Genomic DNA, 26,448 nt, shown 5'->3' with positions numbered 1-26,448 from the left:
GATGTCAGCATACCACTGTCATGACTTAGGTGACCCAAAGTGTCAGAAAATCTGTCTGATTAAGCAAAATATTTTGTGGACCTCAGTGCACAAGAATATAACCTTGACCTTTTTCCTGAGGTTGTGACAAATTGGTTGTGCACACAGGTAGCTGAGAAGTATGGCCAGGGTGGTTCTTTGGAAGAAGTCCATTTTGTTTCCACTTCTGGAGCCCGTGAGAAAGTTTTGACAGTTGTCCTGGCATTCAGTTGTTTGCAGGAAACCATATGCAGGACATGCAAAGCAAAAGTCTGAAGCAGTTGAGCATTCACTTTTCATGAGACTACATTCTTACGGAAAAGTAAATCACGCATATTGACTTATTAATAAGGTGGACGATATTTTGTCTCTTCATAAATAAGATTTCTGCTAAAGTAACACCTCCCATTTGCTGTGAAACACCCTAGGGAGCATTTCAGAAATTGAATAGAGCTACATTTCTAGCCCTCAGTATTAACTTATTTGAGATAACGTTTTTTTTCTTGTATGGAGGAAAATAGCTGGGTAAAGAGTACTATTATTACTAATTTGGCTTAAGTCACAGTTATGATGTTCAAAACTAGACAGCACTTCTACAAATATCTTGCTTTTTTTTCTGTCTGAAGTTTTATATGTTTTAACTTTCAGCAGTAAATGTGTCACTCATCCAGAAGCTTTACCCAAAAGTCAAAGTTGGCACACACTCCATTATACCAAATAGTACCAAATAAAGAAGAAGAATGGAGACTGATTATTAATGCAAAATGGCTTGAATAAGCCAATGAATAGAATGACAAAAATAGATTAAATAATTGAGTCTCAGAAAGGATGTTAAAATGTATGTCTTACATAAATCAAAAATGAAGTGTGTACGACACAGAATGAGTCATCCTATGAATAAGAGGAAGATGAATTCAAATGTTGTTTGCCAGTAGTAATAGATGGTACCACTCTGGTTCTGTCAATCTGCTAAATAATAAAGATGGACCTCATACAGGAAGTCAGTAGGAGTTTTGCTTGGCTAAGTAAAGTAGCATAGAGCACTGGGAAAGTATTGAATTTAAATATGAAATATCTGTTGTGTTGCCCTACATTCTAATCCTGTCTCCAGTGAATTAACTAGCTAAATGATTATTAGCATCACTGAAAATAGGGAAGGACCCCCTCTCCTCTGGTAAAAATTAATTTCTTTGTTAGATGGAAAGTAAAATTTTAAGTAATCTGCAAATAGCCCATAAAATGTTAGTTTTTTATCAGAAAAGTAAAATCTTAACAGAATTTTTTAAGTAATGTCCATCAGTGAAGGACAAGGTAGAAATGCAGTTCATTTTAGAGTCAGTAGAAATTTAAATTTTTATCATATGCCAGAGGATGCATGAAAGAAACGGTAAACCTATGGAACAAGAGTTTTTTAAACATTAGCATTTAAATAATATTACATTATCAAATCTGAATTATATAAATAGGTATTACTACATTCAGCACTGAATATTTCTTTATTGGATTAGAAAATGTAAGTTTAATATCAAATGGCATTTCCATATGAATTTCTATGCATAAAATATCACAGATGAAGCTTGAAATTTCCTATTGTTTTTAGCCATGTCCAGATTGGATCAGTTTTTAAAAGCCTCCTTCTTTGCTCTACATATTAGGCTGAAAAAAGCCAGGACAATGACTGCTATTTTATTGCTTTTACTAATCTGAATTCTCAAGTTTTAGTTTGTCACTGCTAAAGAGAAACTAAAAGAAAAAGAAATAGTGGCATGGTTTTAGTGCACTAAGAGTAGAAAAAAAAAAATAGAGAAGTAAAAAAAGGCTTGAGAGACAGAGGGGAAATAAACTTGGCAAAAAAAGTCCTGAAGTGCAGGAAGGTCAGAACAGGAGAGAAAGCTTGGAGGAGACAGATGTGCTTGGGAACAAAAAGGGTAAATGCAATTTCTGGAGTAGAGCGAAGCCTTGGACTCATTAAAGCAGAGAAAAACAATCAAGAAGGAGACTTTAGGGAGCAAAGAGAGCAATCACACCTTGGAAGGAAAAAGAGAAAGAAACTGGGAAGTGGGCCTGAAAGAGGAGAGCAGGGGAGAATTGAGAAATGAGGTTTTGGGAGAAGAGATAGGGCTTTGTTAGGATGGAGTTAAGCAAAAAATATTGCTAAAGGCTCCAGCTCTCTGAAATGTCAGCCAAGGTGGCTGTCTGTAAATCTCTGGGTTTATTTATCTGTCTTGCCACAATATATAAAGGAATTTATTTAGTTAGTAAAATGCATTTTTCTTGCATTCTGCAGAGCCTATTCTCCTTTTGGTGTACATGATAACAGGAGATTGTTGAATAAATCGATGGGAGAACAGATGTCTTTGAGTAGTTTTCCATTGGCAATTTATTCTTGCTATTTAGAATTTTTAAGAATATGCAAACTTTTGAAAAAGTTTGCATAGAATGTGCCTAATTCATGCAGGCTAGAAACTCAGAATTTTGTACTTTATTGTGAAATACGGAGGGCTGACAAATGGCTGGATGATATAACCCTGAATCACTTAATCACTAGCATGGTTAGATTTTCAGTGATGTTCTTGCACCAGAAAGTTCTCCTCTAAGTGAAAAACAGTTGTACACTGTATTCCAAAAACTATCCTGGGCAGTGAATTAAGTAGTCTGGGTGATTAAAGGATGTGAATGCTGGAATAGATTAATCAGTCTTTGATTATGGATAGCACCCTTTACTTCAGAGAAGTAAAGAAGTTATGGAAAAAAAAAGAAAGAGAGAGGAGTTCTGTTGGCAGTATAGTTCTTCCATTTAATGTATGAAGTTTCAGAGAATTTGTCCTATTATAAAATCAGATATGTCACATTGTCACATTAGGAAAAGAGCCTGCTTCCTTTGCTCATGACAATTAGTATGTCACTTTTCAGGTGGGATACCTGAAGGCAGCAGAAGGCCTTGAAAAGTAATGCACTGTTCTTCATATGAAGATGAAGAGTAGGTAAGGAGTTTAAAAGTTTCTTTCAGTATTTTTCTTTCTTTTCACTGTACATCAGCTCATGCTTTGAAAAGTTTCCTTCCTTGTTTAATCCAATTGTTGGCTTACCACACTGAGCTGCAAACTGAGCTAAACCAAAGCAACCTAAAACCCAATGAATTTGCTGTGCTTCATCTACTAATGTGCACATTTTGTCACAGGTTTCATAATTAATTAAATACATAAGAATGTGTTTGTACCTGTTGGGAAATCTATAGCTGATCTACTCTGAAGACAAAAATGAGGAATGCAAAATATTTTCACAGCAACTACCAAAAATACTATTTGTCTTCTAATGTGATGTAACATTTGTTTAATTTTGGATTAAGATATTAAGAACCAAATATTAAAGACTTCTTGTACTTGGGGAACACAGGTTTGGGATCCTGATGGTCTAATTCTGTTCAATTTATATATAAAAATATACATTATACATGCATATATAAAGTTTTCCCTCATTGAGTGTCACACTGACACACACATGTATAAATTAGTCTAAAAAGGCAGATGGGTTACACAAGTTCTTTTGGGTAGTTTGGGTGTGGGTAGAGTGGACAAACCAGTCCTGAAAACTAGAAGGGTAAGGATTCTCTACCATGTCATTGAGGAGAGGAAAGGACAGGCTTAGTGATGTTAGATACAGGAATTGTCGGGTTCCATGTGTTGAACCAGCTGCCATGAGCAGAGTGGTTCCTGGCATCTGGTGTGAATCATCTGCCAGTTGCTGCTACATGGACCCATAATCATCATATCAGAAAGAGGGAAACTGTCTGGAGTCCCTCTGAATGCTGACTGTTACAAAGGGTCTTTAACAGGGATCGAAACCCAGGATCAATAGTGTTCTGAACTATTCATTTAAATCTTGGCTGCAGGAAATATTGTTTTCCTTATTTTGACTAGTCTGGAAAAGGTGGATGCCATCCTTGTTTTGAATTTTGACACTTTGGGGTTCCCATCTCAAAACCAGGCTGAGCAGCTTTTGTCACACAAAAGAGGCACAAAAGAAGCTGGTATCACAGGACTTGCCTTGCAGCTGACCTCTGTGAGACTGCATCCACAGCCTCCCACGGGGATCTGAGTGAGTGCTAGAGCCCCAACAGCTCAGAGAATTCTGCCAACTTGCATCAAGTTTACATTAAAAGAAGAAAGAAAAAAAAATTTCAAACCTTTCAAATGGAGAAACATTTTTTGATTTAAGATTTATTACTTGGTTTCATAATCTGTTACTTGACAGCAGCTGGCTATACAAAGTGTGGAGTCTATTGGATTAGTTTATATAACAGATGGTTCTGTTTTCAAATTTACTCCAAATGTTCAGATGCTTTAGTAAATTAATATTTCCCATCTGATAATAGCTCATGGATTCAGCTTTAATCTTTGGTCTTTCAAAAAAAAAAAAAAAAAGAATTAATAAAGACCACTGGGAATCATTGACACTCAATTTGAAAATGATAGCCTGGGGAGTGGCAGGGCTGGGGCAAAATGCATAAGAAATTGCAGTAAGAGTATTGTACTGAGGTTTAAGCTAAAATCACAGTGTATGCAGTGTTACTGTGTACTTCTCAAAATATTTTTATTGGAAAATTTTGAGACCTGTTTAATATCTTAATTGTGTACATTTTACAAAAATCAGTCTCGAAAGAGCATAAAGCAAGACCAGGAAAATAAATTCATTAAGCTTCATGAAAGCTCTGTAAAGTGGGTAAAATTATCATTGTAGTGCAACATCCTATTGCAATATAATAATTATAATGAATGGTTCATCCCATATATATTTTTTAAATCATTGGAAGAAAAAGAAAAAAGAAATCCAAGACAGCTTTTAAACACCTGCAGGCAGTACAATGTTGTCTGTTTCTTACTCAGTAGACATATGGAGATGTTCTATGTCTGCATGTTAACCTTATATCAACTTTCAACAATTTCTTTTCTTTGTCTCAACTGACATCTTAAAAAAACCTTACTAAAGGATGTGAGCAAAATAGGACTTGCAAACAGTGAAGATGCTTTTCCAACAGAAATTTGCTCTCTGTATATAGATGTGACATAATACCAGTTTATATTGCATAGCACTTTCAATTAGGCAGCCTGCTTCTTCTACAGAACTCCAGCCTCATTAATGACTATGACAAATGGTGCTCATTGGAGATTGGTCTTTATTTGGCAGTTCTTCACAGTCTCATTTTTCAATATATGACTGTATAAATTATTTATTACGTGCCATCCAAACCCTGTCCTGAAAATAGAAATTTTACAGAAATATTTCTACTGGGCTCGTGCTTTGGTGCCAGTGGATCAATTCAAAGAGAACTTGTGACAGTAGACAGGATTTCAGAACCCTGGAGTTACATGCCCAACCTCCACATGTGATGTAAAGGGAGGGTGCAATTTCAGAGGGCTGTGTGCATTGACTCTCAGGTTGAGTCGACTGCAGTCCAGGGGTGACACATAGAGGGTTACTGAAAAGAAAGAATGCACCTAAAATCCTTCATGGTAAAATTTTAAAAATCTTACTCAAGAGTATGAGATCGCACTTTGGACTGAAGTCTATCCCTCATCCTTGGTGAAGTATCTAAGTTCTTGCTTTCAATAAAGAGCAGGGAACATTATTATTTCAGAATTTGACTAGAGGAGGAGGAGGCAGCAAAGGATTTGAGGTTACTCTTACAACAATGTTGATTGTGCAACAGTTTACTGGTTAAGCATTCACTTGACATTTTAGAAATCCAGGTTTCATTATTTTCAATGTCACTCTAATAGAGGAATAAAAAGTGTGCTCAACAGCCATTCCACTGTGCACTAAAGTAAGTTCTACTCAATAAGGCAAGAAAGAAGAAAAGGTGAACCAAATATTTCTTAATTTAATGGCTAGGTCATGCAGTTGAGAATGAAGGAGGAAACGAGTGAGCAGCTGCTTCTCAAAACAGGGAATATCTGTTTTGCTGCTTTTCTTTAAAAAAAAGATGAAAAACCTACAATGGAGTGTGGGGCTTTCTGATTCAGTCCTGCTGTTTTCTGGAGCCTAAAGCTTGCCCAGAAAGTTTATGAACACCATCCTTTCATGTTGTGGCAGAGATTCAAAAGGAACCAGTGTTTTTACCCTCCCTTCCTTGCATTCCCTAATGTCTATTGTGAGGAAGTTTTGAGTATGACTCACTTCAGAAGAAAGGGAAAATTGAGACTGTACCTCCTACGTCCCCAAGGAATGACATATTGACTAGACTGTTGCCTAACAGGAGGCACCACCTTCTTGGTCAGCTAGGTTTTAACAGAAATCAGTGGGAGTAAGCTTTTTAATAGATAAAAATGGGAGTTTCAAGAGCCAAATTAGGCAATGGAGAGCATGTTGGATTGAATAGGCCCTGTTTATAGTGACATACTTCTCAGTGAATAATCAGAAGTAGAATTTTAGACTCTGGTTACACTGTGAGGTGATTGAGACTCTTATGGAGATGAGGTGTTTCCAAGACTGAGTTGAAACAGAAAGGTGTTATAGGAGCTCAGAATGATTTCATCTTAGTGACAGTCCTGTCCAGTATGGACAATTTTTATCACAGAACTATGACAGACTGCAGATAAAACAGTGAAAAGACATGAAGTGGCCCGGCTGACAGTTTAGTTGGCATTACAAGAACAGTGTAAGCGAAGAGTGGAGCTCATCCTGAGGCCTCTTTTGTCTCATTGATCTCAGTTATAGGAGTAAGAGCTCAGTACACTTGCTGTGTGGTTTCATACTGAACAACAAACAGAGAGCAACCATGTTGTCCACTTCAGAAAATTTCAAATTCTTTGACTTTTCCAGCAGCACCTATGAGCTGCACCTAGGAGCTGAGGCAGAATCAATTTACCCAAGGGAAACTTTAGCTACTTTAGCCTTGAGGAGATCCTTCTGCTTCCTGCATGTTTCAATCTCAATGTTAGGTTCTATGGCAAAACTCAGGTAGCTTTCCCCATTCAACAGACAGCCTTGAGCACCACCCACTAAATCAGGCCTGGCTTCACTTGGAGGAGCCACATTGTCTGTCTTTGGTTGTACCTGTGTATGCATGAGGGAGGCACATCACAGCTTCCTAAAGCAATGTTACAGCAATGCAGTAACACAGGAACAAAAATCAGACCAAAAACCCACAGGACATTCAATCCTGCCATATATGGTGGATCCTCACGTGTGTCATCAGTGGGTCTGGGTTCTTGAACACAGCTGTTTAGCACTCGAGCTGACAAAGTAATCTGTAGTGGCAGAAGGCTTTTATCTTCCACTAGGGGGGAATGGATACACATACTTTGCTGGTGAGTGAACAAATCTTTGCTAGCTCATGAACAAATTATGAGACTTGGGGGTAGTAGGTTAACTGGCCCTAAGGCAAGGATTAAGAAAGTCATAGCCTAAAAATAGAAACACACCCCAAGAATGATGCTTTGTTTCATTTTATCTGCCTGTATTTCTGTGAGCTTTTGAAATGCTTAGGAATTTTTTTTTCTTTCCTGTAACTAAGAGGGGGAAAAGATGAAAAAGTAGGACTTTAAGGAGAACATCATGTATTGCAAGATGCACAGTAAAAGTGCATGGATAGATGAAGCAGATAACTTTTTGGTGAATGGAAGCTGAGTTCTCAGTTCAAAAACCCTGAGCTGCCCTCACCATGGACACCAGGTCCTGTGCTGCACACAATGGCCCAAAGCTGTCTCAGTCCATTCACTGCAGTCAATCACAGCTGACAGGACAAACCCTCCCAGCTGTCTCTACATCCAATTACTGTGAAGCAGAGGTGACATGACCTGGCACTGAGAGACCTTTCCAAAATCCGAAACAGTGATGTGATGATCCTGGTTCTTGAATCTTTGGTGGCTGAAGTTGGGAGAGCTTTTGAGTCTGAGTCTCAGTCAAGCCCTCACTCCCATGGTGTGCTAAGGACTCCTGGCTTCCCAACAGCCTCATGAATGGGAGCTCTTCTGACTGTCTCCTTGGGCCTCAGTTACTGCTCTCAGCTTTTAATGTGTGCTCATTCTTCTATTAATGCCAGTTCTCCCCCCTTTGCCACCCCCGTGGGAATGAATTTTCATTCACTATGGGCCTCTCCAGTTACCACTGAAGTCAACAAGTGCTTTGCTATGGACTTCCATGCAAACAAGATCTGGCCTTTCCTATTTTTTCTCTCTTTATCCACCCACATCTGTCATCTATCTATTCTTATGTTGTTTCTGTAGACTTTTAATTTTTTTTTTTATTCTGTGTCCAATATTATAAACTTCATAATTTTTTTAAAAAGTATTTCTCTGGCCCCTTTATGCACTGTAATCTGAATCCTTTGCTCTAAACCTCCCTAACTTTTCACACACCCATTCCCTTGTCCCTCTTTCATTTTGTTTCTTTTCCAGCCTTTTGCTTTCCTAGTTTAACCTCTCTGACTGACATAAGAAACAGAAAAATAAACCAAAGTCCTAAGACTTTCATACAGTAGCTGCATGAGGTGGTGCTTTGAATCCATCAAAGTGTATTCGTTTTTCAAATTTTAATAGCCTGGGTAGGAATCTTGTTCATTATTAATCTGTGTTAGAATTGTAATGAAACACTGTGGTGGTGGTAATTAAATTTCAAGACAGATGCTTCATAAATAAAGAAGCATTTCATAAATATCAAATTATGCTGCTATCCTAGCATGTGCAGGTTCTCTGTCATTACAGAGATGTGATAATTATCTCTGGTTATTCATTGCAATTTAAGAATGGATAAAGAATAGAAAGTAAGGCATGAAGAAGGGAAATACCTGAGGCACTGAGGTTGGACCTTAGATCTTTTCTATGTGAATTTCAGAGGGTTTTGCCTTTTTAATTCAGCACTCATTTGATTAATAAGTAGATAAGTAGTACCTGTCTTCAACAGTACATTTAACTGTATGTTTCACTAACTGCTGAATAGCCCTTTTCTTGCACCAGGCTCTCTCTTTGAACACTACTCTGTTCCCACTGTTGCTTTCATAGATATGGCAAACTTGAAAGCTTATTTCTTTGGGTTTTAAAATCTCTTGAAGTGAGACTGACAGGCCTGTAGTCTCCAAGGTCCACCTTCTTGCCCCTCTTGAAAACTGGGACAATGTTGGTCAACTTCCAGTGGGCTGGGACCTCTCTGGATTCCCAAGTCCACTAAAAAATCATCAAGAGACGTTTTACAATTACTGAAGTGTTGCAGTGGGTTCATTTTGTGAATTGGAGAGAAGTTTCACTTATGCATCACTGGTGCACAACACTCCTCTAGCATATTTGCATACAAATAGCAGTAGACCCATCCTTGTATTATATCCATGTTAATATCTTGTGTGTGCAGAGGTGTGCTTCATTGTGTAATTCCAAATCATGTGTCCAGTCAACATCTTTGTAGATTTAAATGCAAATCAAGTAGTTCTGGCATTTAATTTTTATTAATCACAAAGTGACTCTAAACTTTCTCAGAGTCTGATCTTTTCATCCTAAGCTTATTTGATCTTCATCCAAGTAACCAGCATGATTCAGTATTCTCCCAGGATATAATATTATAGTTTGCAAAGTGATTGTTAAATGCATTAATAATTTCAATGGGATCATTAATAACATCTCTTGTCAGCGACCTAGCTTGGATAATAACTTTCTTGTGACTTGCATGAAATAATTTTTTTTCTGGGGTAAGGGTATCCTTTTCCAGAGGTTTCTAGATGTCTTTTAGTTGTTTTCCAGTGGCTGAAATAGCTTTTAACTGTGGTATGTCTTGAGGTTTATGCACTCATTTCTAAGAAAATGTGATAATTGCTTAACCACCATTCCTCTGTAGTTGTCCTGATTGCTTAACCTAACAACTCCACGAATATTTTCTGTAAATAACAGTAATTGTACATATTTTTCATAATAATGTCTTGTTGTGACAGAATAATTTGAGGCAGCAAATGTCTATTGACAGAAATCATTAATCTAATAAAATAGTATGGCAAAGGCATGTCTTGTGGACTGAAAACTAATTTGGTAGAACTATAAGTGCAATTGCTGGTATTTTCATATCAAGATAGACACTAGATTGCAATGGGTAGCTCTCTGGCTGTTGGCATATTGTAAAGAAGCACAAAATGCAATGTAACTTGGAGAGAGACAGTAATCATCTTCATCTCCCCATTTACCCCTGCCAGTCTGATAGATTGCTGTGTGGCAACATTCATCTTTCAGACCACCATATCCTCCTTGAATGACAACAATCTATCCCTGTGCATCTCCACATTCCCTTTATTGCTGTCTCCTCTTTACTCTCTGTGGAATAAAGCAAGTCCAACTACTTGCTGCCCACAGTTCAAGCAAGGATCCCTCTTCCTTATCTACTTTGCTATGATGTGTAGCAATGGAATCAGAGCCAAGCTGTTGTCCTTTATCAAAAGAAATAAGTCAATACAGATTGTGGAAACAACAATATATCCTGCTAAAACAATGAGAGGGAAATCCCTGCCAAATGTTGATATAACTCACTAGCAACCAGTTCTGTAAGCTGTCTCTGTGCACTGTCTGGTATGAGCAAGCCAGATTTCACTGTCTTAGGAAAATGAGAAAGTCCTTAGGTAGGTCTGCTTGTAACTGGCCTTCACTGAAACATATTCTGATTACCCTTCTCTGCTGTCTCTTTCCATCTGAGGTATCAGTATTTTACAGCTGAGGAGCAAGACTTATTATGTATTGTCAGCAGCAGCCCCACCTTTGAGTTTTTTGCACACACATTGATATAGCAGGATGGGTCCATAGCTGTAGACTACAAGGGTTACTGAGGTTGGTGTTCTTTGCACAGTGAATACAGGTGCAAGGTAATTCATTTACTGTCCCATCCCTGGCAGGGTTCAAGGCCAGGCTGGATGGAGCTGTGACCAACCTGGTCTAGTGGAAGGTGTCCCTGCCTATGGCAAGGGGTTTGGAACTAGACCATCTATGTAGTTGGTTTGCCTTCCAACCCAAACCTTTCTATAGTTCTATGATCCTGTAATTCTATGTCATCTGTCTTTCTAAGCCTAGAAATTCTAAATAACATTTTTCAGAAGCATACTTTTATAATTGTACTTTTGGAGGATTATCTTGGATATATCATTCTTCAGTCAATTCCCTAGGTCAAGTTAGAGCCTCCCATAAACATCTTCATCTTAAGTCAGCAACTGCTCACCAGTGCAGCTGAGCTGGTGGTAGCAGCTGGGAAATGCAGGCATTCCCACAATGGCCGTGTCATTGTGTGCATTGGCATAAGCATCACTCTTGGAAATTTGCCCTCTTGTGCTTACCCTCTTTCCTTACCTTTCCCAGAAAACAAAAAGCTCACCACTTAGTAGTGGTTGCTTCGCTCTTCTGAATCATTTCAGAAGCAACACTTAAACAAAAAATAGGGGTACACAGTTAGCTAGAAACAGAATTTTCCAATAAACTCCAACTTAGACAATGATTAGTAGAGTGGAAAGAAGGATATTCAGTCTGGCCTTGTTTTACACAGTCCTTATAGGTGTTATTTTTTATCAAGGTACTAAACAAGACGTTAATCAAGGATTGTAGCTTCAGTTCCGTGGAATTTTGTATCCTGTAACTTTGATTCCTCTTGGCATGTAGGCAAACCGGGTAAGTATTTATCTCTTCTGTTCAGATGAGGAGCTGAAACTTATGTTGTTAGCATTACAGAATCATAGAAATTAAAGATGGAAAAATTTTATTAGATCATCTACAGTAGTAGTTCATCATCTTGCCAATACAAGCATTTTACTATAGAACAATGAATCCTTGCCCAAAGCCGCAGAGAGAATCAGTGTCAGAGCCAGGATTAAAACTCAAGGAGTTTCTGGCTCCCTGTCCTCCACTCAGACAGCGAGAGCATTCTGCAGAAAAGCTAGATTGTCCAAACATTAACAAAAAACAGCAGGGATGATTTAATTAATTCAGATTTGTTGCTAAAAGGCCTGTAGTGTTTTTGATTAGCTCTTGGGCCCTCATCAGGCTTAGAGGGGTGTGTGTGGTAAATTTCCTTTTACCAGTTTGGTACCTACAAGATCCTGAAGTGATATGAATTCTTGAGAAACATGCAATTACACCACTACTTCCAGAAAATCCCTATGAACATATGGATCAGCATCTTTATGATAAATAGGTCAGACTTAATCCTGTAAGCTCTTGAAGATGAGGGCTATGTTTTCAATAGCCCACACAGTGCCTTACTGGACACTCTGAAAAGTACTGTGATATGTATTATTAATAATAAATATTTATTTTTTGGACATGAGAGCTAAAGTTAGAAGTTATTTCTGAGGGGTTGATTTTTTGTTCATAAGGAACTGCACCATGAAAATTCCATGTCCTTAACTTGCAGGGCTGTTTGTGAATACTGGTTATTCTGCACCCCACACATATTTTCAAGGATGAGTGGTACATGGGCGGTGCTTAATATTTTTATTATTACTGTATAGCACTATGTATATATATTCTATAGATGCTTATGTAGCACCTACAGAAAGAACACTGAAAAAGTCAGTATTTGCTGCACTGCTTGGTTTTCACTTCCATACCAGAGTTTTCACACATGGGTTTCTACAATGAAAGTATTATTATTGGTACTGGAGAAACTGCCTACTATTACAGATTTCAGATGTATCTCATTATAAGGTCTTCTTTTCAGTAGCTAAAGTTTAACTATGTAAAGAAACTTTTCATTTATATGTATCCACCTCAGACAGGATTTTCTGAGAAAATTTCTAAGAAACTTGGAAGAAAAATTGCAAATATTTTACATCTGCATCTCTGTGTTTTGTAACAGGAATAGCAAATTTGTCAAAAGGGGGTCTTTATGTTGGATGTCTGCTTTCTTTCTGTTTTGAACCAAGTTTTCAGGATTTTCTGAGATGTTCTGGAAGCAGGTTTTCTTCACTTAACTTTTCCCACTTAAAAATGAAGTTTTCCACTGGTCTGATTCTGTTTACTCTTGAACACCAAGTCTTTTGCCTCTTCAGTGCTCTTTTGGTCCTTCCCCCGTTGTCAGATGACATCTCAGACACTAAAAAATGACACTCAGTGTTGAGCTTTGCATTGCATTTTAGCAGGAATCTGAGAACGAGTGGTTACACGCTGTGGCAATGCAGAAGATAATGAGAATTAACTCTGCATGCAGCTAAGGTTGTGCTTTCACAATCACTTGAAGATGATCTAAGTAGATGCTTCTGCCAAAAGTGGTGACCTCACCTATCCCCAGACAGTGGTGGCATATTCCTGCTTCTTGACTTTGAAAGAACTAATCCAGATGACAACTACTAACTTTTCAGCTGAATTAGTTTCCTAATCCCACTAATTTCCCAATTCCACTGTTTCCACTGTATCCATGAAGATGTAGCACAGAAGCGGGAGTAAGGTTGCTTACCTATGGCAGGGACAGGGACTGTCATACAGGCAGCAGCTGGAATGATCTTTAATTAGTGCTAGCAGTTATGTCCTTCTCACCTTTCCATTGATGATACATAATCTTTAAATTCAGTCAGCAGCCTGTCAGTATAGAGATTAGTGAATAAGAAATGGTTAGTAAATGTCAACAACTTTTGAACATGCTACTTGAGATATTTATCTGCTACTTAAAAATTATTAGGGATTTTGTTGTATGCCTGTATTTCCTTTATTGTGTTATGGACTACCTGATTTGCACATTTAATTTTGCTGTGGAGGATGGAATTAATTTTATTTTAAATGTCTGTAATGTAAAATCTGGAAACTGACCTGGCCACCTAGACTCTCTTTAATCATCAATGAAATGTTATTGGGACTATTGGGTGGGGGTCTCTCCAAGTAACCTGTCATTAGCATTAATCACACTCTAGAAAAGCTCACCTTGCTGTGTTGAGTAAACAAAACAATTAATTCTCTACAGATGAATAGTCACATGATAATTTATACATTGTTATATGAAATTAAGCCAATGAAAAAGCCTACCCATCTAACCTGGTAAACCCAAGGACTGGTTAGGCAAGGAGAACAAAAAGGTAAGGTTTCCTTATGGGAGTATCCATGCTAGAACAAAAAGATAAGGTTTCCTTATCCTATGGGAATATCCCTGCTAACATTTGTGCCCATCATCTGAGTCTTACTAGTGCAACACTGCTGTACCCTTCAGTTCAGACCTTCTGGCTTACTTGGAGCTGTAGTGTCCAGGTTGAGGGTAATTAAAGAACAAATTCTTCCCTGTAAGTGCATTGGGATGCTGGAACAATTGCCCAGAAGAGCTGTGGATGTCCCATCCCTGGAAGTGTTCAAGAAGAGGTTGGGACGATCTAGTGGAAGGTGTCCCCTCCAATGACAGGGGCATGGAACTAGATCATCTTCAAGACCCTGTTCAACCAAAAAAGTCAGTGATTCTGGGACACTGGGCCAGAGAGACCAAAATTGGTTGGGAAATTCATGACACAGCTAGGAATAAATGGAGCTGAAGGCAAGAACAACCAGTAAGAGCAATCAATGACCAAGTCAGTTGTTTTTCTAAACCATAGTAGTCTGTGCCATGCAGCAGGGTGTATCAGCTTCATCCATGACTTGTGGATATCAGAAAAGTGCAATGTTATGGATGTTGTCATTTCCCTATTTTTCTCTTTTAAGAATATAAGTATGGATTCAAAGCAGTTGAAAGTGAGAGTCACCATTAAGAGAATCCCTAAAGGATCATCATCCATGCTACAGTTTCTGTGAAAGAGAGATCTCAGTTGGGAATTTACACTGTTCCTCTTCAAGGTTAGCATATTTCCCTGAATTTCAAGGTTATACAGGCCTATGTAAAAAAACCCCAAAACCAGATATGCCTGCAAAAATGAAGTTAGTATAACTAACTTCAAGTGGAGGAAAAACCAAGCAGGTGAGTACATGTAAGTCAGTCAAGTATGCTTTTGTACGGCTGCACGCAAACACCTTGAAATTATTTTAAAAAATCAAAAATATTTCTAAAAGCCCCAAACTTTGGGATTAAATAATCCTTGCAAAATATAAATAACTTTCTAAAACTTTTGTAAGTATTTTTGTTTGTTTTTAAACTAAATCTGATCAATGCCACTGTGTGCAGTGGTATTGCCATGCTTTGTTTGGTGTTATGTACTGTGGACTAACTGAATCAGAGGTGTAGCTACACAATGAAAATTAGACAGATATTAGGTATTTGTTGAATTGAGGCCAAAGCAAGTAAAGTTATCATACAGTTCAATTAAATTATGCTTTAAATATAAGCACTAGATATGTGCTAACTTCAACTGAGTAATATGCAAGAAATAAACAGCTCACTTTCCAGCTGGGCATTTACAGCCTTTGGCAGGTCACTAACAGTAGCTTTGAGAAATTTAAGTGGTTAGGTTAAGTTCTATGCATGGGAGCATGAGGCATGGGAAGAGCTTCAGCATATGAGAACAAGGGGTGACTCAATGAAAAGCACATATGTGCATTTCATATCCTGTGAATTCTCTGGCTCTAGTTGGAGATCATGCCATTGTTTCTAAATAGCTCTGATATTCCCCCCTGTGTCAGTGCTAAGCATTGTTAAAGTTTAATACCACTTCTGTGCTGTTCAGTTTTTCAGTTTTCTTGGCACACTCCACTGAGGAAGAGGAATGCTCAGGGCTAAAAATGAATAACTTAATTGCTGGGCCAAATTCTGAGTCCCTCAACTGAACAAAACTCCCACTAATTTGAGAGGAACTTTTGTTCAATTGACTGCATAACTTGAATCATTGTCCCATGTTAACCTCTGGTAGCTTAGTTAGTCTCATTGCAAGATACACAGGGAAAACATCTTAATCCTGAGGAGCTGAGTCTAAAAATGTGTCGCTAAAAACCCTCTTTTAAAACAGTTTTTATGTTCTAGCTTCACTTTGATTTAATATTTTCAGCTGCTGGTGGAGCAGGTTACTTCTGTATTAGCTGAGGCTTTGGTTTTGAGTTACCCTGTTGCATCGTGGGAGAGCAAGAGTAAAATTCTGGACTGTTTTTCAATAAAACAATATCAATTTGGAAATTACTTACATGTTCTTGCAAGATGATTGCTTTTGCAAATCCAGCTAACTGCCTCAAATTCACTGTAATTTCAGATAAGCAAGCCACTGGGAAACTGTTGTGTTGCATTCAAGGATGGTTGCAATTCACAGATGGATAAAACAGGGGGCTCTCCCTCCTCTTCTGTTTATGACAGTCAGTTAGCAATATGTTCTGTAATATTTCTGGAAGAAAGAAATAATGCTGCAAGAAATAGGGCATAAGAGACTATTTTTTAAGGCTTCTAGTTTGGCTTCATGCATGGTTGCTTGGTTCTCAAAGCAAAAGCACCTCTTACTATTATTATATGAGAACTATTATTAACATTTTTATTGTTTAAAGAATTTGTTATGAAAAATAATTTAAAGTAGAAAACCAGCCAGCTTCTTGACAGTTGACAGCTTTTGTGGCAGGAAAGGCAAGTCTTTCAGAACTCCTCTAATTTATTTTACACTATGCATTTTCAAGTCAGAAGGGAAAGTAGCATTACCTTTGATGGACTTTTGATCAGAATGGAAAAAAGCCCCAAAATTATAAATTTCAGAAAAATAGAAAATTTCAGCTTGAATTGTCATCTGTTGGTCTCATGTATTGGCATTTATGGGAATATTTCCATTCTGTTTTTCGTGTCTTGTGACAAAGGTTATCACAATCTTATTCTAAATCTTGTCTTAATAACTTTAGTGTTAAGCTCCTTTTGATGGATTTAGGAAAAACAGTTTAAGACATTTGTTTTTCATTCAATGACTTAAAGTGGTGAATGACTTCACCATAACACTCGTGAGTTGTTTTTATCTTGATAATCCAAAACATGCACCTTATTTTTGTTCTCAGTTTTTCAAGCTTCATTTCCAGTTGTTCGTTCTTGATATTTATCTTCTTTAATTAAAAAAAAAAAAAACAACCAAACAAGCCAGTGCACCCAACTACTACCAAAACTATTCTTATTTAATCACTAATAAGTCATTATCAGGTCATCTAGTTATCCTTGGACAAATTGACTAGACTGAGCTGTTCTGTTCTGTCATTCTATGACTAATTTTCCATGCTATGATTCATTCTTAGTTTGCTTTCCTGAGCCCTGCACAAATTTTTAACATCTTTGTTTTAAGTCTGGACATCAAGAATTATACCTACTATTCTAGTAGTGGCCTCACTGGTGAGAATCACGTGTAAAAATCACTACAAAATGCATTATTCAAATTCTATTGCCATAGGGGCCAGATAGTACCTAGCTACCATGATAGATCTAAAAGCTGTAATAACATTCCATCCCAACCTTTTCTTTGGTTTTGGTTCCTGTGGTTCTATGCACTCACCATGCCCATTTAGCTCTGAATTTTGGTTGTTCCAAAACTGTAAAGTGAAACTCATCTCAGCCCACAGTTCTTCCCTTTCTGCCCCCTGAATTTTGTGCTGAAACTATGCAAAAATGTGCATTTTTGTTTTTTTTATTTAAACAGAAAAAATAGTTTGGCTCAGCTGTGCTGAAAACTGGGTCATGGCTTGTTCAAAATATTTGCAGCCCTTTCAAGGAACATTGGTTGTACTTAGGGCTTGTAAGGAGCTCTGAATTCAGCAGTTTTAGGTGGCAGGTGAGAACATTGTCCTGAGTTAAATGAATTTTCTTTTTAATGTTTCAGAATATGCTGTTGTAAGATAACTCCTGTTCATTTTCTTCCTGTGAGTTACTGATTAAAGTTAAAATTTCAAATATTTTTGTGTTCAGAAGGTGCTACATCGAATTTAAATTAAGTTTACTGCATATGAAAATCTCTCTGTAAGGAATTGAACTCAGGTCATGGGAAACAGGAAAATAGCTTTTCATGGATTTCATGAAAACACTGTCTTGTACGAGCTGGGCTCAGCATGGTGGGGCTGAGGGCTCACAACAAAGTCACATTAGTTCAACAAGGCATCGTGCACCAGCAGAGCAACAGTTACAGCATGGAGGATGTCCTCAGCTCAAAGCAAATATAAGGTCATCCAACAGGAATGTTCAGGCACAGGTTGAATTACAGAAGCTTTTTTTAAGTCTTGGTAGCTGACTTGGTGTGTCCTCTCAGACATTCAGTCATAAATTAATAAAACCCAGCTTAAGTCTCAAGGAAAAAGTAGGAGAAAGGTTATATTGCCTTGCATGTGAAGGAGGCTAGCTGACAAGACAAACATAAAATGTCATAGAGTTTCAGCTGGTATATGGAAACTTGATTGCCCATATGACAGTAATGCAGATTGCTGTTAAAAAGTATATCTCTTGTGGTGTGTGTTTAATATTACAAAACTTCTGGTAAATGGATTCCAATTCATAGATTTTAATGAGGACTACAGATCTTTTTGGCAAAACAGGCTGGATTTCCAGCAAATATGGAGTAAACTTTTCTTTGGAGTGGAACTGTGTAAAGTCTGCCTATTTCAGCGTTTCTTTGTTTTTGATCTGATGCAAACCTGTAGGCTTAAATTAAAAAAAAAAAGTCATCCCATTCTTCAGCTACTTTTCAGTCTAGCTCTGAAAGCTGAATTAGTCTGGATTTATAGGAAGAGTAGGTTTCATACTTGCTCTCTAAATGTGAATGGGAGAATTATATCAACTTTGTACTTCCATCATTTTCACTCTGAACATGGGTGAGAGAACACCAGCTAAAGTAAAGTTGTCAGTTCATTTATGCTATTTTAATGAATAGATGGCACCATGTTTATAAGAATCTGGTTTGTTCAAGGAGTGAGGAAATCAAACTGTAGGCATGGGCTTTGAGATGGTAGTAAACACCAGAGTTTCAGATTGACATTGAGAGATTTTAAGAAGTGTATTTAATTTATTAAATCTTTTTGCCATTTCTTGAAATTGAAATACAAAATACAACCCAAGAAGTATGGAGCTATTTGGTATGACTGTTGTAAAAAAGGCATGGAATCACAGGTTGCTGGATTTTTCACATGAAGAGACATGGAATTAAAACTTAGCAAGTTTTGAAAATCGTTGCAAATTCTAGATTTTTGCAAATTCTAGATTCCATTCCAGCTCTTTGAAATACTTGGAAAACCTTAAAGTTACTCAAGGTGTGGATTTTTGGAAAGTATGAGGGAATTTTTGGAAAGCAAAGCTCACCTGAGTGAATTTTGGGGAGCAGACACCACCTGATTCTGCTGTGATGAGGTCCCTGATGCTCCTGTAATGCAGTGGAGGGATTGAGGGGATTTGCAGTGCCAGGGTATCTACTGGACCCAAACCAGTTGTTATCCATTGCCTTAAAAACAGTGTAGAACATGACTCTGAAGGCTGGTGTACATTCTTTTTTGGTTGCATTATTAAGAGTGTGGAGAAATTACAAGTCACTTGAGTTAACAATTCTTAGGAAAACCTTGAGTAGATGCCCTTTAAGTCAGCATAAAGGTACATTTTCCATGTAACTGCCCCTCAGAATATAATGCATCTTGAAGACAAACTAATGAAGTATGCATATTTGCAGGGATGCAGGAATTACTCATAGCATTTACTAGAATGATTTAAAGGTTGGCCAAAATCCAGTTGGTAAAAGCACTGAATATTTTTAAGCTTGTGATAGCAAACATACAAAATCTTTAGGTGCTCCAGAAAGCAGTCACTCTTCACTTTCAACAAGCATAAGACATAGTTATAGCTAAATAAAACACATGAATGTGTTTCTCTGTGTCTCTTTCCTTACACTTTCAAGTCAAACTGATACAAGTCATATTTTTCTTGGGTATCAGACAAAAGCCTCCTTCAACTCACTTTTGTAGCTAATTTTCTACTTCAAGCTGCTTCTTGAGCTCATCTTACCCAGTTGTTTTTTTCTTAAGAGTCCTTCTTGTTGAATCTTGTCACTTTCATCAGATGGTCACATATTTCCCACTAGAGATTCATTGCTAATTATCAATCCACTTTGCTTCACTGCTGTTTTTATTTCTTTCTTCAGCATATTCTGATACCAGTCACTGTGATCACTCAGCCCAGAGATGTGACACAGGTTAGTCCACCAGTCCTGTGAGTCCCAGCAGACATCTCCAAAAGAAATCACCAGTCTGATCACAAAGTTAATCAGGTAAAGGGATGTATATTATTAACAGTTAATGAAGAGGTTTATTTGTCATACAGTCTTTCCCTCCATGAGAAGGCCTTGTCAGCTCTAATGTAACAAGCAAACCCTACCCAGCAGAGATAAATACAAAATTTTTGGCCATCCCTTGTAAACCAATATCATCATGCCTCAGGTAGCTCTCTTCATATCTGCTACAATACCTAAACAAAATGGGGTGAGTTGAGGACAGAGTTGCAGCCCTAACTCTGAATTTCCTGGCTTTTGTGTGCTTAAGTCATACCCTTAATGTTATTTGAAAGTATTTTTTTGTGGTTTAATATATACTATAACTTTTTCTTTTGTGACAACTGGATTTATACTGGCTTCATCCCTAATACCACTGGAAACTGGAAGCAGGTCATACTGTGAGCCTGTCTTCCAAATATTTTAAACAGAAAGTAACCATTCGGAGCTCATCGCTCTTGTTCTCCAATAAAAATTCAGTGTTCCACTTCAATTAGAGTGATATCTCTTATGTCAAGACCACATCCAACTTGTAGACTATTTGTCCTCCTGAATGTTGAAGGTGAACAGATGAACAAAAATCTCCTTGTACCTTTCTGCTTTCTGTTTTACTCATATGAAAGAGCTGTGTTTACTGAAAAAAAAAGGTATGTTTTTTTCACCAGAAATTATTTTTTTGTCTTTTAATTTGATTTTCCTTGGTTGATTCGATAATTATTGTATGGTCAAATATTTTTATGCTCTAGACTGCATTCACATTGACCAAAATCTGCCTATCTCACCAATAAGTACTATTTAATATCTTCATATTAAAGCCATAGTCCTTGGTTGTCTGAGTAGCGTTACACCACATAACAAAATAAGTCCTTGTGCAGTTGTTGATGTGAAGTCCTGCCTCCTAATGACTTCTCAGGTCACAGAGCTGAAGAATATTGCTGGAATATTTGGCATTTGGCAGATGAAGTGTTAGTTTTTTTTGTCATCATTTTGAACCCCATTTTTTCTCATCTGTTCAAAGATCCACACACTTACCCCTTAAATCTCGTGTTCTTTTCTGACAATGCAAAGAAGTTGAGCTGTTTTGGTTTGGTTTTTTTGGTGGTTGTTTTTGTTTGTTTGTTTGGTTGGTTGGTTTTGTCATTTTTTTGTTTTTTGGGAGGCATTTTAAATACATTTGAAGATCATCATGGTGAACCACATGGCCTATTTCTTCCACCTTCCTTCCTTCCTTTTTGGTGGCTAGCAGAACTGTGCACAGGGCTCTTGAAATCCCAGGCTGAAACAGTATTTTTCTAATTGGTGTAAGTGACATTAAGTTTTTCGTCTGTTATGGTTTTGCAGAAACAACAAAAGTTCACAAGACTGTGAATTTTTCAAAAACAGGGCAATGTTTTGGTAGAGGGGACATTTTTCCAGATTTTCCAAGTTCAAAAACCTCATAAAAATGATATTGTGCTGGTGAATAGTTCCAAGGTCATTGTCTTGCTGCATCTTCAGGTGAAGGATGAACTCTTTTTTCATCTTGTTTCCATTCTTTTGGGCTGGTCCCTAAGTAGCAGAAGGAGTTTGTTTGCTCCCTCAAAATACAGCACAGTACAGAGGAATGTGTGTGTCTATGTATGGACACACATAAGTGCACAAAACCACAGAGGTTAGTTTTAATTTACTTTAAAATGCGTAAGTGTATTTGGAAGATGGAAACTAAGAGAATTCTTAATAAGGCTGAATGTAGTCCAGGAACCTTGTAAGATTTGAGAATAGAAAGCAGTTTTCCAATCTTTCATGTATGGAAATACCAGATGAGTCAATGGGTGTTCTCTGAGCTAGGAGCTTCCAGGGCTTCTGTCTCCATGTCAGCAGCATCGCCTTATAACTTGTTTTTAAAGGCCACCCAGTATCCATAGCCACCCCTGATTTAACTGGAGCTTTGGGTGCTCAGAACCCCTGAAACTGGGCTTATGGCTGCCATGGGGTTTCAGGAAAGGCAGGCACAGAAAAACAGTTTAGAGAAATGAACATCTGGCATCTGGGTTAATGTAAGACTTGCTAAAGGTGACAATTCCTGGCAAAAATTTACACCGGAGATTTTAAAACCCCCTCCCCACCCCCCTGCCCCTGAAACTCCTCCAACAAAGTAAAACAAAACAAAAACAAAAACAAAAAAATCCACAAAACAAAAAGAAAGAAAACCCAACAAAACAAAACAACAAAGGAAAGAAAACCTGACTTAATCATCATGTAGTAACACTATGCTTTTAAAACGCTTTTGACCACAAACAGTTTGGAGCAACCAACTGCAATCTATTAAATTTCTGCTCACAGGGATTTTACTTTTTCCTCAGCCTTTTCTGGTATATTATATAAGTATTTTTGGGAAATTCACAGTTCTCATTGAGTTTAAGAGAAATATCTAGCTTTATAAGGAGAAACCAAATAATATCCATAGCTTTTAAGGTAGACTTTGAAAACTAAGGAGATTTTTCATTATTGATTGATGGATATGTTCTATTTTTTTTTTTTTTTTCTTCTGGGACTTACTTCGTTTCAACTTTAGGGTAAAATCCAGCCTGATTTATGCAAGTGCCATTATGTAGAATGCTGAAATTTTATTACATTTCTTTCTTTGGGATGAATAAAGTAAGCAGAAGTTGCATTAGAGAGTGTGTCTATCTAGAGCAAGATTTTTTTCAGTATTTAGCTTATATAGGAGAGATTTTTACATATAATAATTCATGAAGGATGAAGGTATTAGTAACGCAGGCAATATTTAAATGCTATATAGATACTTATAATTACTGTGATTCTTTATCCACATAGACCTTTCAGGAGTTTCCATGAGAACTGAAACCTGTTCATCTCAATGGTCATGGAAACAATTATTTTTGCAAATGAATAAAAAAATCAGCTATGTTGTTTGGGCAATCTGTTTTGGGAGTAACAAAACAATGAAATCTAATGACTAAATCCTTCTTTCACAGATTTTCAGAGGCAGTCCATAATCAGCTATTCTTCTTTTGTAGGGTTTATTAAATATTTTATGGAGAAGTCCCATTTCACATGGTATAAGGCTCTGTTAGGATGGTGGTTCCTGTATCTAGGCTTAATGGCTAGAAGTGTTCTATAACGCTTCTTGGAAGCTGATTAAAGACAATTAGTGTTTGCTTTGGAGCTATGATAATTTTAAGTCTTTTTAAAGGATTCATCTAGTATCCTTCCTTTTATCATTCCTTTTTTCTTTTTGGCTATGCCAGATACAAAGAGCTGAATGATTTGCATGAACTAATTTTTATCAAAGTTGCCATCAAAACAATTTTGAGTGGCGTCAGAAGAGGTGGGAATGTGGGAGAAAAGATGGGGCCTTTCCTCACATGGAGGAAATAGTGGCCTTCAGGTAACAAGTCTGAGGTGATGGGATCAGAGAGGGGGAAAGGAGCTGCTGCTTGGTGAACCAAATATCAATAGTTCAGTACATGGGTAAAGGGGCAGTAGGGACAGGAGGCAGATTTAGCTTGGGAACTCTGATTTTGGTACCTGATTTAGAACAAAACTATTTTCAGTTTGGTTTTAACTAACTGATGGAAGAATTAAAAGAAAATGTAAGTGTGGGGGGGGGGGAATGACTTGGAAGCATCTCTGCCTACTTATTTTGAGAAGAGAATACCATTGGATTGGTTCCAATTTCATGCAAAAATTGATAGGATATAATCTTATAGGATTTGCAATGATGGGCATTAGGCTGAGTATATGATTTGGGGATGGGTTAGAATTTGCCTCTATTGAGGCTGTCTGCAGTTATTGTTTGATAAATTGGATAATTAAGCAATAATTATCACTGTCACATAAACAGAAGTCTGGATTTTCCCTCACTTCAAGAAGCTGAGAAGTGAAAGGGTGTTAGCCTTATGGAGAATGGCCAAAAGTCATTTATACTATGCCTTCCACTTGAAAAAAAAATATATATATATTATGAGTTTAAGAAATAAATAAGTAACTCAGTGTTTACATAAAACTCTCTCGATTTCAGGGGAGATGCTCTGCATAACAGAGTGAATAAACTTAAAGTCCTTAGCATTCCCATTTGCTTTTCTGGGGATAAATTCAGACAGAGGTAAGTATATTCAATACAGAGTCTATGAACAATCATGAATTAGCACCCTACACAGCATTCCAAATTCATATTTTCTGGGAAAAAAGCTTCAGTGTATACTATAATAAATTAGCAATACTACTGTAATTTAGTATATTGATAAAGTAATTTTACTAAAATTCTTTTAGTAATTAAGCTATTCTAGAATTAGGCTTTGTCTTGCAGTTCATGGAGCTTTATATACTGAAGAATGAAGCAAAAAAAAAATTGCTTTTCATTTATTTGAAAGCAGGACTTTTGAAGAGCATCACACTAATTCTGTAAAGCTTAGCAAATATTTCTGAGATTTCCAGGAACTATCTTCCTGCGTAACAAAGGTGGTAAAGGAACATTTTCTACTGGTACGAAGGTTGCTGGGGAAAGTTCACGGTCCCGGGGAGGTTTTCAGGGTGATTAACCTCAGGTGCCAAGGCTGTATAGTATTTTTTCTCTGAGAAATAACTCATGCTGATCTGATTGGATTAAAGGAGTCCAGCAGATCACGGTCTTACAGCTGTCTGTACCAACAGTTGTGGATGCAATATTGTATATTGTAGTATAGAACAAGGCTCAGTATTAAACAGAGAGACGGGTGGAAAGGCCTGAATTAAAAAAGGCTCTCCGACACTTCTTTCTGGGCTCCTCATGTAGAAGATGATTGGCTGCTGGATAAACTAGATCTGCACAGAGGATCTTCATTGCTTCATGAATTGCTGTCTCAGAAGCTTTTACTGTTCTGTGTAGATGATTAACATACTTGCAGATGACTCTGCACTTACTAGTCCTGATGTTGTCCCCGGGAGAACATGGATAAAAATTCCTCCATGAAATCAGTCTTGCATAGATCATCTCAAAGACCCCCTGGCTCAATCTCCTCCTGGATGGAGGGAAAATAAATGTCTTATTTTCGAAATATTGTGTCATTTCAAGGTTTTAAGGCTTAACAAGGCCCACTGAAGGAGATACAATGGATTAGAGGTGCAATAAACACAGAAACTGTAACAGAGATCCTCTGGGGCACACCAGTCTGGGAGAGTTTTGTAAAGAGGAAAGATAAAAGAAAGGTTAGATGGGTCTTCAGTGTGCTGAATGTCTCTTATATTCTTTTATAGAATAATATAACTGTACAGTGCTTAACTCAGTTTAAAATTTTACTTTGTGGTTGACCTTTTCCAGCTTAATGATGCAGTTTCAGTGGTAGGATGCAGGAGACATGCCAGTGACAATGATTAAATAAAAAGAAAACCATTAAGAAAAACCATGAATATTGTTGCTTAGCAGAAAACCAAAACATTGTTTTCCTGAAAGCCACATGAATTTGTTTTCTAAAGTGTTAAAAAGGGCATTGGACATCAATAGAAATGAATGGGAGGAGAGAGCTGTGTTGTAGTAGTTGTCCTTTGCATAGTGACCATACTTATTATAATGTCTCCATATGATTTTTATATTAAAATAAACACTGAATTTGCAAAATAGTGCTAGACTTAAATAGTGTGAAGGTCACACTCCAAGCAGATATTTTAAAATGTGCTTCACTTTACTGACTTTAGTTACTGTCTCTCTCTACCTATTTCCAGATATTACCTCAAATATGATATGGATAAATGAAAATTTAATCTTTTCCCTGTTAATCCCTTTTGCCTTCTTTCTAATCAGTATGAATAATGCTAATCTGTTTACTCAGCCCCAGAAGCCAGGCACAACCTTTGGGTTGGGCTTGAGTCCAGACCTTCACATCCAGGCTCTGTGTGTGTGTCTTTGCCATCTGAGACCTCTGTTCTGGGCTGGGATAAATCTGTCTCTGAACATATCAGTTTATACACCCTAACTATATATAGACAGCAAATACACTTAGTTTAGATCAGATAAATTTTTAGCAGGCCACAGCTGGATAAAGTGAATCCCTAGATGAGATGATGTGGGCCTGGATCAAGGATTTAGCAACAAGTATAGAAAAAGTGGAATATGAAAGATGATCTGGAGAAGGAACTTTAAGGCATAGCATCATTTTGAGACGTCTAGGCAAAAGGGTTGTTTTTATTCTGTCTGGAATTAATAAGAGCTGCTGCTTTCTTTTTTTCTTTTTTTTTTTTTTTAATTTCTGAAGAAAGGCAGATCCCTGACTTTTGTTCTCTTCAAAACAAGAATTAAGATACATGTGTTGGAAGAATATTACTGAAGTCACCCAAAG

At 37.3% G+C, this 26,448-nt stretch overlaps 1 long non-coding RNA gene across 1 annotated transcript; it reads left to right on the top strand.

The window, feature by feature from the left end:
• Positions 1-2,929: 2,929 nt before the first annotated feature.
• On the top strand, positions 2,930-26,448 carry LOC132328074 (uncharacterized). The gene is made up of 4 exons (XR_009486676.1): positions 2,930-3,002; positions 20,006-20,131; positions 24,156-24,239; positions 26,365-26,448. It is a non-coding gene; the product is annotated as an uncharacterized LOC132328074 (long non-coding RNA).

This window comes from Haemorhous mexicanus, chromosome 5 (genome assembly GCF_027477595.1).
Source record: "Haemorhous mexicanus isolate bHaeMex1 chromosome 5, bHaeMex1.pri, whole genome shotgun sequence".
NCBI lineage: Eukaryota > Metazoa > Chordata > Aves > Passeriformes > Fringillidae > Haemorhous > Haemorhous mexicanus.
Note: the sequence above shows the minus strand (reverse complement) of the source record. Positions and strands in the feature narration are given on the sequence as shown.